Genomic DNA, 13655 nt, shown 5'->3' with positions numbered 1-13655 from the left:
GTGAAAATACACATTTTTAGCTTTTAAAAAAAATAAATAAAAAAAATAAAAAGGACGGAATTTAAAAAAAAATTCGAAAAAAAGTTTACTTTTAAAAAAAAATGGTCAAAATTTAAATTTTTTGAAATTTTTTTTGCACCATTCGAAAGAGCAGGAAAAAACCTTTCGAAAACATATAGAACAAAATTTTTTTCTTCTTTCTGTTTAAAAGTTACAAGTCTTCAAAAATGCACTGTTTAAATTTTTCAAAAAAATTCAACCCCCTCCCTCTGGGACAATTTTTAAAAAAACCTAACAATACTTCGTGGTTAAATTACTCACCCCTAGGGCCAAACTATGTGCAAGTTACAGCCCGATCCGATCAACTTTTTTTTCACTTAGTTCGCTACAGGAATTTTACCTCATATGTAAAAGTACTAAATTTACCACACATATGTATTTATTCTATTAAAACAACATTCATTTTTTCACTGCACGATTAAACACAACACTGAAATAAATATTATTATTTTATTCACTATACACTAAAACGTCAATCGAGAACACGTCAGTCGAAAACAGAGCAAGGGAACACTTGAGGGGAAGTGGGGAAGCGGGTAGAATTTAGGTTATGACTGACGCCAAAGTCGTACTTGGGATTTTTAAATTTAAGGTGGATTCAGTGCCCCACTAGTGAAAATCCCCTAGATAAAATTCACATTGTTGCGTAAGGCACTTCATACGGCCCTGAGTGTTTTTATTTTCGGGTGATAAAAATCGCGTCAATCGAGAACAGCACTGCACATTCGTCTGTTCTCGATTGACGTTTTAGTGTAATTATATATGTCTATTCATTTGTTTGTGCAATTTAATATCAATTCAAAAATGAATTTAATAAAATGTTAATTTAATTTTCAGTTCAATATGATGCTTATTCAAATAATTGTGCAATATAATTTTAATTCTAACTTTTAAACAATGTAAGGTTAAATCATTATTTAAAACAATATTATTTTCTTTATAATTTTATGAATAAAAAATTATACACTTGACAGTTAAGAGAAGCAACATGTATTAATTAAAATTAATTTTATTGTTATTATTATAAGTTTAATAAATGATAAAAAAAAGTAATATAACTGAAGTTTAAATAAACAAATTTGAGAATGAATTTTACAAAGACAAAATTTAAATTAAATAAATAGTTTTAAGAATATAATTAAAAAAAATAAATTGAAGCATAATTAGATTAATTTAAAATTCATTATTAAGTTGAATCACATTAATGAAGATTATTAATAACAATGTATATAATATGTACAATATATCGCTCAATTAGGGGAAAAAATTTTTTCGGAAATTTTCGGTTGGTACCACATATTATATACATTGTTATTAATAATCTTCATTAAAGTGATTCAACTTAATAATGAATTTTAAATTAATCTAATTATGCTTCAATTTATTTTTTTTTAATTATATTCTTATTCTTAAAAGTTTTATTTAATTTCAATTTGTTTTAGTAAAATTCATTCTCAATTTTGTTTATTTAAACTGCAGTCACATTACGCATTTTTATTATTCATTGAACTTATAATAATAACAATAAAAACAATAAAATTATTTAAACTAATTGCATTATTTATTATGATATTAACCTAATATATTTTACATTCCTTTAAAAGAAGATTCAGCTTCTACGGTGAGGTTATGTTTAATATTTATTACCACTTTAATTTTTAAAATTACCTTCTATTTTATTTTTTGCCAAAATGAGAAAGTATATTTCATACAAGAAAAGTCTTTAAAAAATGCGATAAAGTGAATAAAAGCTCAAAGCCCATATGATGGACTTTTACTTATTTGCTAATTATGTTGATTGCTCAACTAGGAAAGATTTATTTTAGCAGATATATTGCTCAAATAGTGTATTCTCAGTGCAATAAAAGAAATTTAAATGAATTTTAATAAAGTATATATCTTTCCGATAGAATTTATTGTGTAATAAGTAAAATTGCATACGTTCTATATACTATAATGTTTTCGTTTTTCATATTTACTATATATTTTTAGGGAAAAAAATGAGAAAAATTTTTCAATTAGTTAATTATAACTGTTCTAATGTAATTACACAATTTGTAAGGAAATCCAGGGAAACTGTTTCAATATAAATCATCGCACTTTATGTAAAACAAGCATTAAAATCGATAATCGGTGATATCTCAACTACGTTGGGTAACTTTTAATATGTAATGGAACGTAAAACTGAAATACTATTATGTATTACTTTGTGGAAGACGATAAATAAATAAATTTATGATCACTTTCCAGACATTTAAAGGTTTCTAAAATCTGATGTCTATTTTGTACACGTAAGAAACTTTGTTTCCATTTATAAGACAAATAAAATTAATAAGAAACTAATTATAAATTGGTATTATTTTATTATAAATTAAATAGGTGTCAATTACTTGATATCTACTTTCTCAGAATATGTTCTCAGTTATTGTTTATAATAATTTTCTTCCAATATATGGATAGGTAAAAAAGTGTTTAATTACTTTTGTTTTTAATAATTTTTCATTCAGAATCAAATGAGGCGTTGTTAGCTTTCTTGTGTTTAGTGTATTCAAGTACACATCAAGCCAAAATATTAAAGTATCCAATAAGCAACAGGAAAAATAACTTTTATTTCATTAAATAAACTTAGTTTTAATAAAATTGTTAATGTCAGTTTAGTAATCAGCTATGATGGAAACTCAAATATAAAAAGTCCATCACTTTTAATAAAAATATATCAGCCATACTAAATCTGATATTTTGAATGATTGAAAACTGATATTCAAAATTTTTTTTTGAGAATTTTCATTAATATAAGAGTAAAATATTTTTCAAAAAAATGCATGTTTATACCCACGTTTTTCAATAAATCTACTTAATACACACAAAAAAAATAGCATTGATAAAAATGACTAAAAATGTGTAGTAAAAAAAAATCAATGAAATCAATTCTGAAGTAAAATAATAAGAACGATAAAAAATTTTAATGATGATTAAAAGGACCTTATTGAAAAAAAATAATATTAAATCAGTTAAAGGTGTTGGTGTAATGATAATTTTGACGATGATGTGGACGATAAATTATTGAACAATAAAAATAATAAAACAACAATTTCAAATTTTAATGCAAAATCAGTTTAATGCAACAGTAAAAATGTCGATAAATGATTCAAGTGAACAGGATTTGTCAACGGTAACAAAATTGAAAACCCCCCAAAAAAATCTACCGAAAATCTGATGATGATGATGATGATAATAAGAAAAACATAAATAAAACCCAACAGTAACAATTATGATTACAATATTTACTGTTTCATTGTTAATTGTTGCCACTTATATTTTATACCGAAAAGACAGAGACAAAAGATAAAAGAATAAAAAAAGGGCCCGTGTAGAAAATGAAAACTGGTCCTAGCTTGGTCCTATCTATTTTGACGTATTATTAACTAGGTCCAAGTTTGGCATTCTAGCTTGGTCCTACAATGGTATGTGATGCGATTTTAGCCTGGTCCTAACTTAGGTGCCTAGTTAGGACCAGTTTTAATAATAAATAATAAATAATTTAAAAAATTAATTTTAACCACAATTAATACTAACTTTCTAGAAGGAATATCCTTTAAGTTTCAAATTGAACTCTGAGAGATGAATTAAAATTTGAACCCTACGGGAATCGAACCCCAGACGCATGACCTACGAGACCCAACGAACGCTATAACGACCGCGGCTACCGAACCTAATTAGATATTTTTATTTGATTTGTCTATATAAATTTTCACTATATATTTTTTAATTCTATTTTACAAAAATACTTGAAATAATACAGAACTTTCATTGTAAGTGTTTTATGTTGTTAAATAATGGATTTAAAACATTATATTGTATTGTTTAATTGTTTAAACAATTTATTGTTATTTATATTAACTTTTTTTGTAGTGCACCTAGAAAGATGCAGTTTTTTCCTAATTTTACAATTTATCAAATCGAATATACAGCCAGATAGATTTGATGTAAAATTATGAATTCAACAATTGTTTAAACAATTTATTGTTGTTATTTATTAACTTTTTTGTAGTGCTCCTAGAAAGATGCAGCTTTTTCTTAATTTTATAATTTATCAAGTTTATATTATTCTACTTGATAAATTGTTAAATTAAAAAAAAATGCATCTTTCTAGGTGTACTACAAAAAAAGTTAATTAATAACTATTATAACTTTATATTTTGTTTGATAAATTGCAAAAATTTAACAATTTAACATAATAGTTGTTGCCAATTTAATTCTTTATTTTATTTATAACCTTTAAATTAATAACTACTAACAAGTAACACTACCCAAGTGCCAATCGCCGATTGACTTGAGTCTTTGCGCATTTTTTAGAGGAGCTAAAAATATTTGATACGTACATTTTTATATCGGCAATGAAGATGTTGTAAGGGTTGAAAACAGGGGTTGAAAAGTCATATTTTGAGTGGCAAAATATACATATCATGATCATTAAAGAAAGTTTAATTAAAATCATTATTTCATTATTTAAAAAATGTTTGACACTTCTTTCTTGATTTCCTAAAAGATACTGCTCGGTAGAAATTACCGTTATAAACCTTTTTGAATGGGGTGAGTAAAACCTTTAACCCTTTAATAACCAAATATACAAAATTTTTGCATGATTTCACAACCAATTTTTCAAAGTGATTTGAATCGCTTGAAACTTGTTACTCGGGGGTTTTCGGGGTCGCTGATTACGAATTCGATGTCAGTTTTTCAAAATTCAAAATGGCGGATCCAATATGGCGGAAGACATTTTGAAAATCAACTGCAATTTGATTGAAACTTGTTACTCGGGGGTTTTCGGGGTCGCTGATTACGAATTCGATTAAAAATTGGAAAATTGAAAATATCGGATTTAATATGGTGGGCGAAAAATTGGGAAAGGGGTGATTAAAATTTCGTAACGAAACTCATGTAGAATAGATAAAAAATAAATTATCTGTGAATTTTTAAGGTTCCTAATTAGGATTCTAAAACCAATTTTCAAAAAAAAACTGACATCGAATTCGTAATCAGCAACCCCGAAAACCCCCGAGTAACAAGTTTCAATCAAATTGCAGTTGATTTTCAAAATGTCTTCCGCCATATTAGATCCGCCATTTTGAATTTTGAGAAACTGACATCGAATTCGTAATCAGCGACCCCGAAAACCCCCGAGTAACAAGTTTCAAGCGATTCAAATCACTTTGAAAAATTGGTTGTGAAATCATGCAAAAATTTTGTATATTTGGTTATTAAAGGGTTAAAGGTTTTACTCACCCCATTCAAAAAGGTTTATAACGGTAATTTCTACCGAGCAGTATCTTTTAGGAAATCAAGAAAGAAGTGTCAAACATTTTTTAAATAATGAAATAATGATTTTAATTAAACTTTCTTTAATGATCATGATATGTATATTTTGCCACTCAAAATATGACTTTTCAACCCCTGTTTTCAACCCTTACAACATCTTCATTGCCGATATAAAAATGTACGTATCAAATATTTTTAGCTCCTCTAAAAAATGCGCAAAGACTCAAGTCAATCGGCGATTGGCACTTGGGTAGTGTTACTTGTAAGAGAAGGTAACAAATTTATAAAATTGTGCTATTGACTATGCGTATTTAAAAAAGTTATAAATTATGAGCAATAAATTGTTTAAACAAATAAAAATTCAACAAAATATTTTTGAAATATATTTTTTTGCAATATATATATATATATATAACAATTAAATAAATTATAACAAATATAACTATGGAAAAATGTCTTCAAATATTTATTGAAAATTAATAAATAATTAAAACCATATAAATAATTATCAATTAATTAAATAAGTATTATCTGAGAATATTTTACAAATCCTAAATTAATTCAATCAATTTTTTTCATAAAAAATTTTCTAACACTGAACATAGATGTTCTAGCTAAGTCCAAGTTAGGACCAGTCTAGAATATATAAACAGGGGCTGCCAAGGTAGGACCAATTTTTAGAAGTTTAAAGTTAAAATTTTTGAAAATTTTAATTCAATAGATTTAAATAATTTTTTATCCTTTAGGCACAAACATGGACAAACGGAAGAACAAATGAATGGCTTTTTCACCCGGACGTCCGGTATCTAAAAGCGCCATGTTTGTGCCTTTGGAAAAAAAAATTTCGTAAGTAACATAAGTTCAAAAGTAGCCAATTGTTTACGTTGACTGCCTTTAGACCTTTGTTTCTTAGTATACTATTATAATTATATTTGGAAAACAGTATTCTTTTCATTTTTTTGTTTCAAATAATTTTCAAAAATTCTCTAAAATATTTTGAAATGAATTCTAAGTTGAATTTTCAATTTATAAGGTCTAACTTTCAATATTGAAGAAATTCATAATTTATGTTTTTGTAAAGAAGTTTTTTAAATAAATAAAAATTAATAAACAAAAAAAAGATAATAAAAATAAACAAGTAGGGTGTCCTTTATGTTCATTTCATGAACATTTTGCTTCCTCATTATATGATGCAAAAAATTTGCTTCCTCATGGAGGAAGCAGTAACACTGAAATTAATATACATAAAAAAATTGTGTTTGTTTAAATTCAAGTTTAAACATAAAATTATTGCATTCCTTGCATTATAATAAATCGATTGGTATGTATGATATATATTTAAATTATTATTATTATTATTTAAATTGAAAGAGTTAATGAAAGTTTAAAAAAAGGAATACAATTATTTTATATTTGAACATGAATTTAAATAAACACAAAATTTCTTTGTTAAAATGTAAATTTTTTATTTTTTAACTTTCATTAATTGTTTTAATTTAACGCAAATGTATACTTTAAACATACCAGTCGATTCGTTTCAATGCAAGGAATACAATTATTTTATGTTTAAACTTGAATTTAAATAAAAACACAATTTTTTAGCTAAGACGTAAATTTTTTATTTCTTAAATTTCATTAATTTTTTTAATTTTATTCAAATGTATACTTTCTATATACTAATTGATTTGTTTCAATGCAAGGAATAAAATTATTTCATATATAAACTTGAATTTAATCAAACACATCATTTTTTAGCTAAAATGAGAATTTTTGATTTTTTAACTTTCATTAATTCTTTAAATTTCAATCAAATCTATACTTTATATATATCAATCGATTCATCTTGACATAAAGAAGACGATTATATTATATATTACCTTAAATTTTTCGATTTAACAATTTTTTCAATTAAAAAAAAAATTTTGGAAAAAAGACGATAAAATTTTTTTTTTTGGGTATTTTTAAAAATCCTCTCGTCATTTTTGAGAGATTAATGTTTAATATGATTAAATAAGCCTACCAAATTTTACCCAAATCCATTAAAACCTGTTAAAGATATCGTGTTCACAAAAACGATCCACACACACACATACACACACACATACATACATCCGGACAATTGATCAGGATCTCATATAACATGTTTCTATATAGAGGAAAATTTGTTTTCACCATTTTTAAAAATTTTATAAACGAAAGGACTACATAGCTTCCTCCACGAGGAAGCAAAAAAGATTAAATTGTATTTTATTTTTGCGATTTTCATTTTATAAAGTTAAATTTAGAATTTTTGTATATTTCAAGTATATTTTTCGTATATTTCTTTCCTAGTTTTTTATAAAATTTCCAAAATTTAATACTGCTAATGGTATATATATATTTTTGAAAGTCATATAATATCTTTGAATATAAGAATAAAAAAAAAATGTAAGTAATAATAGAATAAAAAAGTAGTTTCAGTAGAAATTTTACATAAATTAAATCTACAAACTTTAACTACAATAATAAATACTTAAACCAGTCAAAGACCGGTATTAAAGCTAGTTTTTATTAAAAATAATAAAATTTTAAAGAAAAATATTTCTGCTAAAAAAATTGTTATGACATTAACTTTTTAGTAAGAAAGTTATAATTAATTTTCAATGTAATTAATACACAGATATAATTAATAATAATAATAATAATAATAATAATAATAATAATAATAATAATAATAATAATAATTTAAAGAAGACAATGATAAAGTACAAAACAGAAAGTGATACAAAGTTTTCTATAGAATAATAAGGTATATTAATAGAAAGAAAATGATAGTTCTGTCATATGTTTTGATGAAGCATGAAAGTGATTATTTAGATGTTATTTTTTTCGTTGTTGCCATTAAACTTCACCGGATACGAGTAATTACTGAAAATCAGGGTAAAGAACGAATGGTATTCGTCGGTCAATAATAATAACAACATAATAATTACGTAGATTCGAGCAATTTAAATATAGTCAAGTAGAATAAATCTCAATCGCATTGGGTCTCTTGCATGTACATACAGGAATCCGAGCGAAATTTCTTATTTACAGGTGTTTATATGTGTATAGTAGTTAGGCCATGAGTTAGAATCAGCAAAGATTGCAAAATTTACGCGACTTCTTACGAAAACGGAGCCGTAGAAATTCTCCGTTTTTATTACTCTCATATAAATGTGACTTCATTATATATTGATTGAATAAAATGTAATTCCTTTCTAAATTTTTTTTCATTCATTTCGTCTGAAGTAGTATTTAATACATGATAAGTTAATTCAATAATTAAAAATTGTTATTATTTTATTATATTTTCATTATTAATTAATTACCCGATTATAAACATCAGGTGGTCAACGTCTTGACATTTGAGCGAAGGGGTTAGGTAACCTAAATTCAAATAAGTACTTAGGTGGTTGACTGTGTCTGATCGGCTATAGCCCTAAAAAATGTGGTTTTGAGAAAAACGATTTTAAGGACGAGAAGTTGAAAATAATTTCACAAAATATGAGGTTATCTTTCAGCATTTAAAATCCATGATAAATAGTTATTTTTGATTACTCAAGAACGGTCGTTATCAATGTCATATTTCTGGTTATTGATTAAAATTACATATTTAATTAGATACAAAAAATAAATTGTTTTGACAATTTTTTTTTGATAACGAAAAGAATGTTTACACCTGACAGAAGTAAATAATAAGTGCAGAAAACTGATTATATTCAATCGCATTAGTTTGAACAATAAAAAGAAAGATCTTAATTGTTAAAAGTAGATGTTATCCGGTACGATCGAAGATGTTACAAAAAATATGGTTATGTTACCCACTACAATCAAGATGTTACTCCGTACAATCTGGATTGTAACTGATAGAATCTAGATAGCTGTCCGTATATGTAAGATCAAATATGGTGCCTGATACTACATAGATAGTACCTGCGTATAGGTACTATATATAGATAATAACCTGTACCATCTATTTCTCTCCGTGTGACTTGTTTAAACAAATGTAAAAAAATATTTATCTGAACCATAAGAGAAAACAATGTTTACACAACAACAACAACAAATATATTGTTTGGAGTAATAACAAAAGATTAGATAATGTCTTGACAACAAAACAATTAGTTTAGTCGACAAGAAGTCTAAAAATATTTTAGTAAAACTATTTTTCTGTCAACGTAAAATATCATTTCTTGTTAAGAAATTGAAAAAGTTAAATATATTTCTCCGAGCATTAGCAAATAAAAATTTAAAGTACATATTTCCCTGCGATTAACTGCCTCTTCTATAGTGGTATGGAAAGCGCATTCACTAAAAACCGGAAATTGTTTACTTACATGTGAAAAAACGCGTACCACCTTGATAGAATGTTTTTCAGCAAAGATTGCCCTTAGATCCACATTCCTCGTTTAGCAGAAACTGGAAAGCGCCAAAACTCTAAGTTTCCCTCCCGCCCTCCCTTTTAGTTATCTGGCTTCTCTTGTTAAGTTCCCTTCGTTTCTATCTCATATATAGATATTGAAAACGTCCTTGCGTGTCACTATCCTCAGCACACGCGCTCTCAAGAAAGAAAGGTGGAAATCCGGAACCTTGCGTAAAAGTCGTGCGCTGGTACCGTGACTCTTCCGGGAGTTTTTCTGCGTCAACTTCCTTTTAGAAATGAAAACAAAACGTATTGTCTTGATAGATGCAATATTTTGATTTTTATTCAAGGGAAGAACACTTATTTTTTAGGGGATGGGGGGATGAAAAATGTAAATGGCAGTCTATGTAATCGATGAACGAATTGCTATTTCGCGCGTCTCGACGTTCTTCGCAGAACTGGGCCCGCCATAGGCTCGTGCCTTTTTCCAGCAAGAGCAAGAAGTGGGGCTTCGGTGGAAAATATTTCACGGTGGGGGACCTCCGATTCTAGGGTCCGTCAACAGGAACGGGTCCAGCTTCCCTCCCCATGTTTATTTCTCCTGTCGTCGACACCGGTCAGGGTTACGTCATACACAGAAATGTTATATAACACTCTTTTTTTCACTGATACTTTCTTGTGTATACTCTTATCAAATTCTCCAAGAATTTTAATAATGCTCCATTAAGGTGTGTCAAAAAATAAAAGCGTACTTATATTTCCTTATATTACACAAAATATCCTCAAATTCATTTCTTCTTTTTGGATTTGTCAAAGAGAAAATATTTTGTTACGATTTTAAGGAAATAGGAGAAAAAGAAAAACTTTAGTCAAATTTACGTAATTTCTTATTTTTATTATGTAGAATATAATCATCTTATTATTGCAAAGAATTATATTACACTCGTAAATACCTGTATCTAGCAAGCATTATTAATTTCAATTTATTAATTTTTATCGTAATGTGTAACTTTTAAGAATACTTTAATATACGAAAGGGCTTTTCTCGTTCACTATGAAATAAATTAAATATATATATATATATATAATAAATATATATATGTTTTTTTTATTATTATATTTTAGTTATAATTCTATTATTAGGTACACAGTTTTTTCTTTTTTCCTTATGTTTATAGTTTTTTTTAAAATAAAGAATAAAAATTAAATAAAGCCGAAGTAATTAAAAATAAAGAAAAAAATAAATAATGTACCTATAAAAAAAGAAATAAAAAAAAATGTCAAAATCGGATTTACTAATAGATTTTGATCAAGATCTGTTTCATATCAATTTTAATAAAGAATTGAGAAGCAATTTACCAAAACCTGATAATTCCATTAAAAACAATTTTTTTAAACACGAGTTTTATGAATAATATAATGTATTATGAATAAAAATCATGTTTGCAAACAAATTTTGAAAACGTACTTATTAGGTTTTGTTAACTTGCTCTCCAATTGTCTCCATTTACTTTCTCTACTGAAAATGAACCTGTGTCTGATCAAAACCTTATCCTTCTACTTATATGCAGTCTAATTAGGAGCTTGGCTTAAGCAGGTTATATTATGTTTTATTTAAAGTTAAAATAAAAAAATAAAGTTAAAATTAGCATTCCATTTATACGGGTTCTTATGAGAGGGACAATTAAAATCAGATGAATTGTTAGTAAAAGAATATAAAAAAAATTACATTATTGTAAAAAGTATTACATTTTAAAGTGGAGTCAATCTTGGTAATAAATTCTTAATAATATCAAAATCATAAATTTTGTCAGCAGTTTGCACACGATCTGCGGGTATTGTGGTAACACTGAGTAACAAAAAAATGAATAATAATCTAATAATTTAAAATTTATGAATACTATAAGTAATTGTTTTCACATATAGTGTAATATAATTACATTAAATGTAATTTTTTACTTGAATAAGGAATTTATAACAAGATTTTTTTTTCAAGGTTGGTAGAAGGAGAAAACTCCTATCCTTTAACATAGACAATCCCACTTCCCTACTTGCCCCTTACGAGATCCACACAACTTATAATTAATATTTTTTTATATTGTAGTTTTCACTATTTGCTAAACTTTTCGCAGTAATTTTAAACAATAAAATTAAAGATAGAATAATTTAATTCAATAGTAAGTTTGTTAATTAGATATAATAAAGGGCATTTTCACAAGAACAACAAACATACATTTTTTCAAAAGATTTACAGTTTTTGAATCTACTGCGCAAGCGTTAAAAAATAGCGAATATATTCCAACGGCAATAGAATCTTTGGAACATTTCCCATCGATTAGTACCTTTCAAATATCTTTTTTGGTACAAAATTAACGTTTTTTAGAGCACAAATGGATTTTTTTATCTCCATTTTAAAAAAAGTCATTTTTCGCTAAATTAACGATTGTGAGTGTTCTATACAACATAATACAATTTTGGTTGCGGCTGAGTATTATTAGAGGTTAAAACCACTAAAAAAATTTGAGTCCAATCAGTGAACTATTGCCAACAAAGGATTTTAGCTGTAGAATCCCTCAAAATAAATTTGACTTTTTTAGGTGAAAAGGACGATTTTTTACGATGAATTATCATCCTGTAACTACAAGTTATACAAGTTTAAAAAAAAAAATTTTTTCACCTTGATCACTTTACCTGAAATAACTCATATTTTTTCATGTGTTTTTATAAACTAATTATCATTACAGATAGTAAATTAAAGTTCTAATAAAACATTTCAACATTATTAGAAAGATAAGTATTTGTAATCTAAATGAAACTACAATTGCAAATGTGAAACTCAATTTGGCAATCAAGTGTATTATAATTTGCTATTCGAGATACGCTTTGGGAAAATTTGGCAATAATAGTTACGTTACTTTGATAAAAATGATAAATAAATATTTAGTCTTTATACATTAATCAAAGTCCTTCGACTTAGCAAACTGAAATAAAATCTGTTGCAAAATATACACTAATTACGTTACGCATGAGGAAACATAATAAATGTATTAATACTGTTAATGCCAATTTATAAAACTATATTTGTATTAATTTTGGAACATGTTAAAAATTTCATTGAAAAAACTATATAATATTTTATAAAACTATATGAAGAAATTAACGTCTTCATTTACAGGTTCAATCAAGCATTCATCAATTAAATTCAATCATAAATGAATTTGCACTCTTTTTAATTTCAAGCATTGACGCAAGCATTTGGCTTGTTTTTTTCCAAGGAAATATGAAATATTCAACATTGGTTTTGTATACGCCATTACATTGATTAGTGAATGGTGTCAAGAATCAAACTTATGTGTTTCAAAAGTGAAAATCAAAAATTAGGATTTCGACTACTCCCGTTTATATAATGCAAATTGAAATACAAAAGATAATTCTTATTCAAAATTGCATGAAAAATAATTATTCTTCAATAAGAATAATAATAATTAAATGAAAATGATAAATATAACTAAATGTTGACAGTAAATTAGTAATTATTATTTAATAAGTTTGATCGTATGAATAAAACTTATACTGACCGTTAGTTTAAGTAGTTATTGTTTCTCATGTAACATTAAATAAGAATAATTTTGTACTAAAATTTTGGAAAGAATTATCTTGAACATATTTTTTAATTAGCATTATTTAAACAGGAAACATTGATAGGTAATATTAAAATTTTAATTTCTAGTGAGAGTTATTGCGCGATACAATGTTTTGAAATTGAACATTACAAATGTCAGAAGGTGAACGAGAGAAATTCATTATGCTATGTAAATTTAGACAATAAACATTGACCAGAAATATCCATTTATTATCAACAAATTTTCCAATTATTATTTAAGTATAAAAA

At 25.9% G+C, this 13655-nt stretch overlaps 1 protein-coding gene across 2 annotated transcripts in view; it reads right to left on the bottom strand.

The window, feature by feature from the left end:
* The window catches only part of LOC127284327 (elongation of very long chain fatty acids protein AAEL008004), a 272157-nt gene that overhangs the window by 105870 nt on the left and 152632 nt on the right, over positions 1-13655 (bottom strand). Inside the window, exon 1 of one of the 2 annotated variants that reach the window (XM_051309724.1) lies at positions 9738-10242. The exons of the other annotated variant lie outside the window; for it this stretch is intronic. The gene's annotated coding sequence lies outside the window, so the exon portion shown is untranslated. Of the gene's footprint in view, positions 1-9737; positions 10243-13655 lie in introns of those variants that run through there. 2 annotated transcript variants of the gene reach the window in all.

Source organism: Leptopilina boulardi, unplaced genomic scaffold, assembly GCF_019393585.1.
Source record: "Leptopilina boulardi isolate dan_hultmark-lab unplaced genomic scaffold, ZJU_Lbou_2.1 LbouV2_324, whole genome shotgun sequence".
Classification (NCBI taxonomy): domain Eukaryota; kingdom Metazoa; phylum Arthropoda; class Insecta; order Hymenoptera; family Figitidae; genus Leptopilina; species Leptopilina boulardi.
Note: the sequence above shows the minus strand (reverse complement) of the source record. Positions and strands in the feature narration are given on the sequence as shown.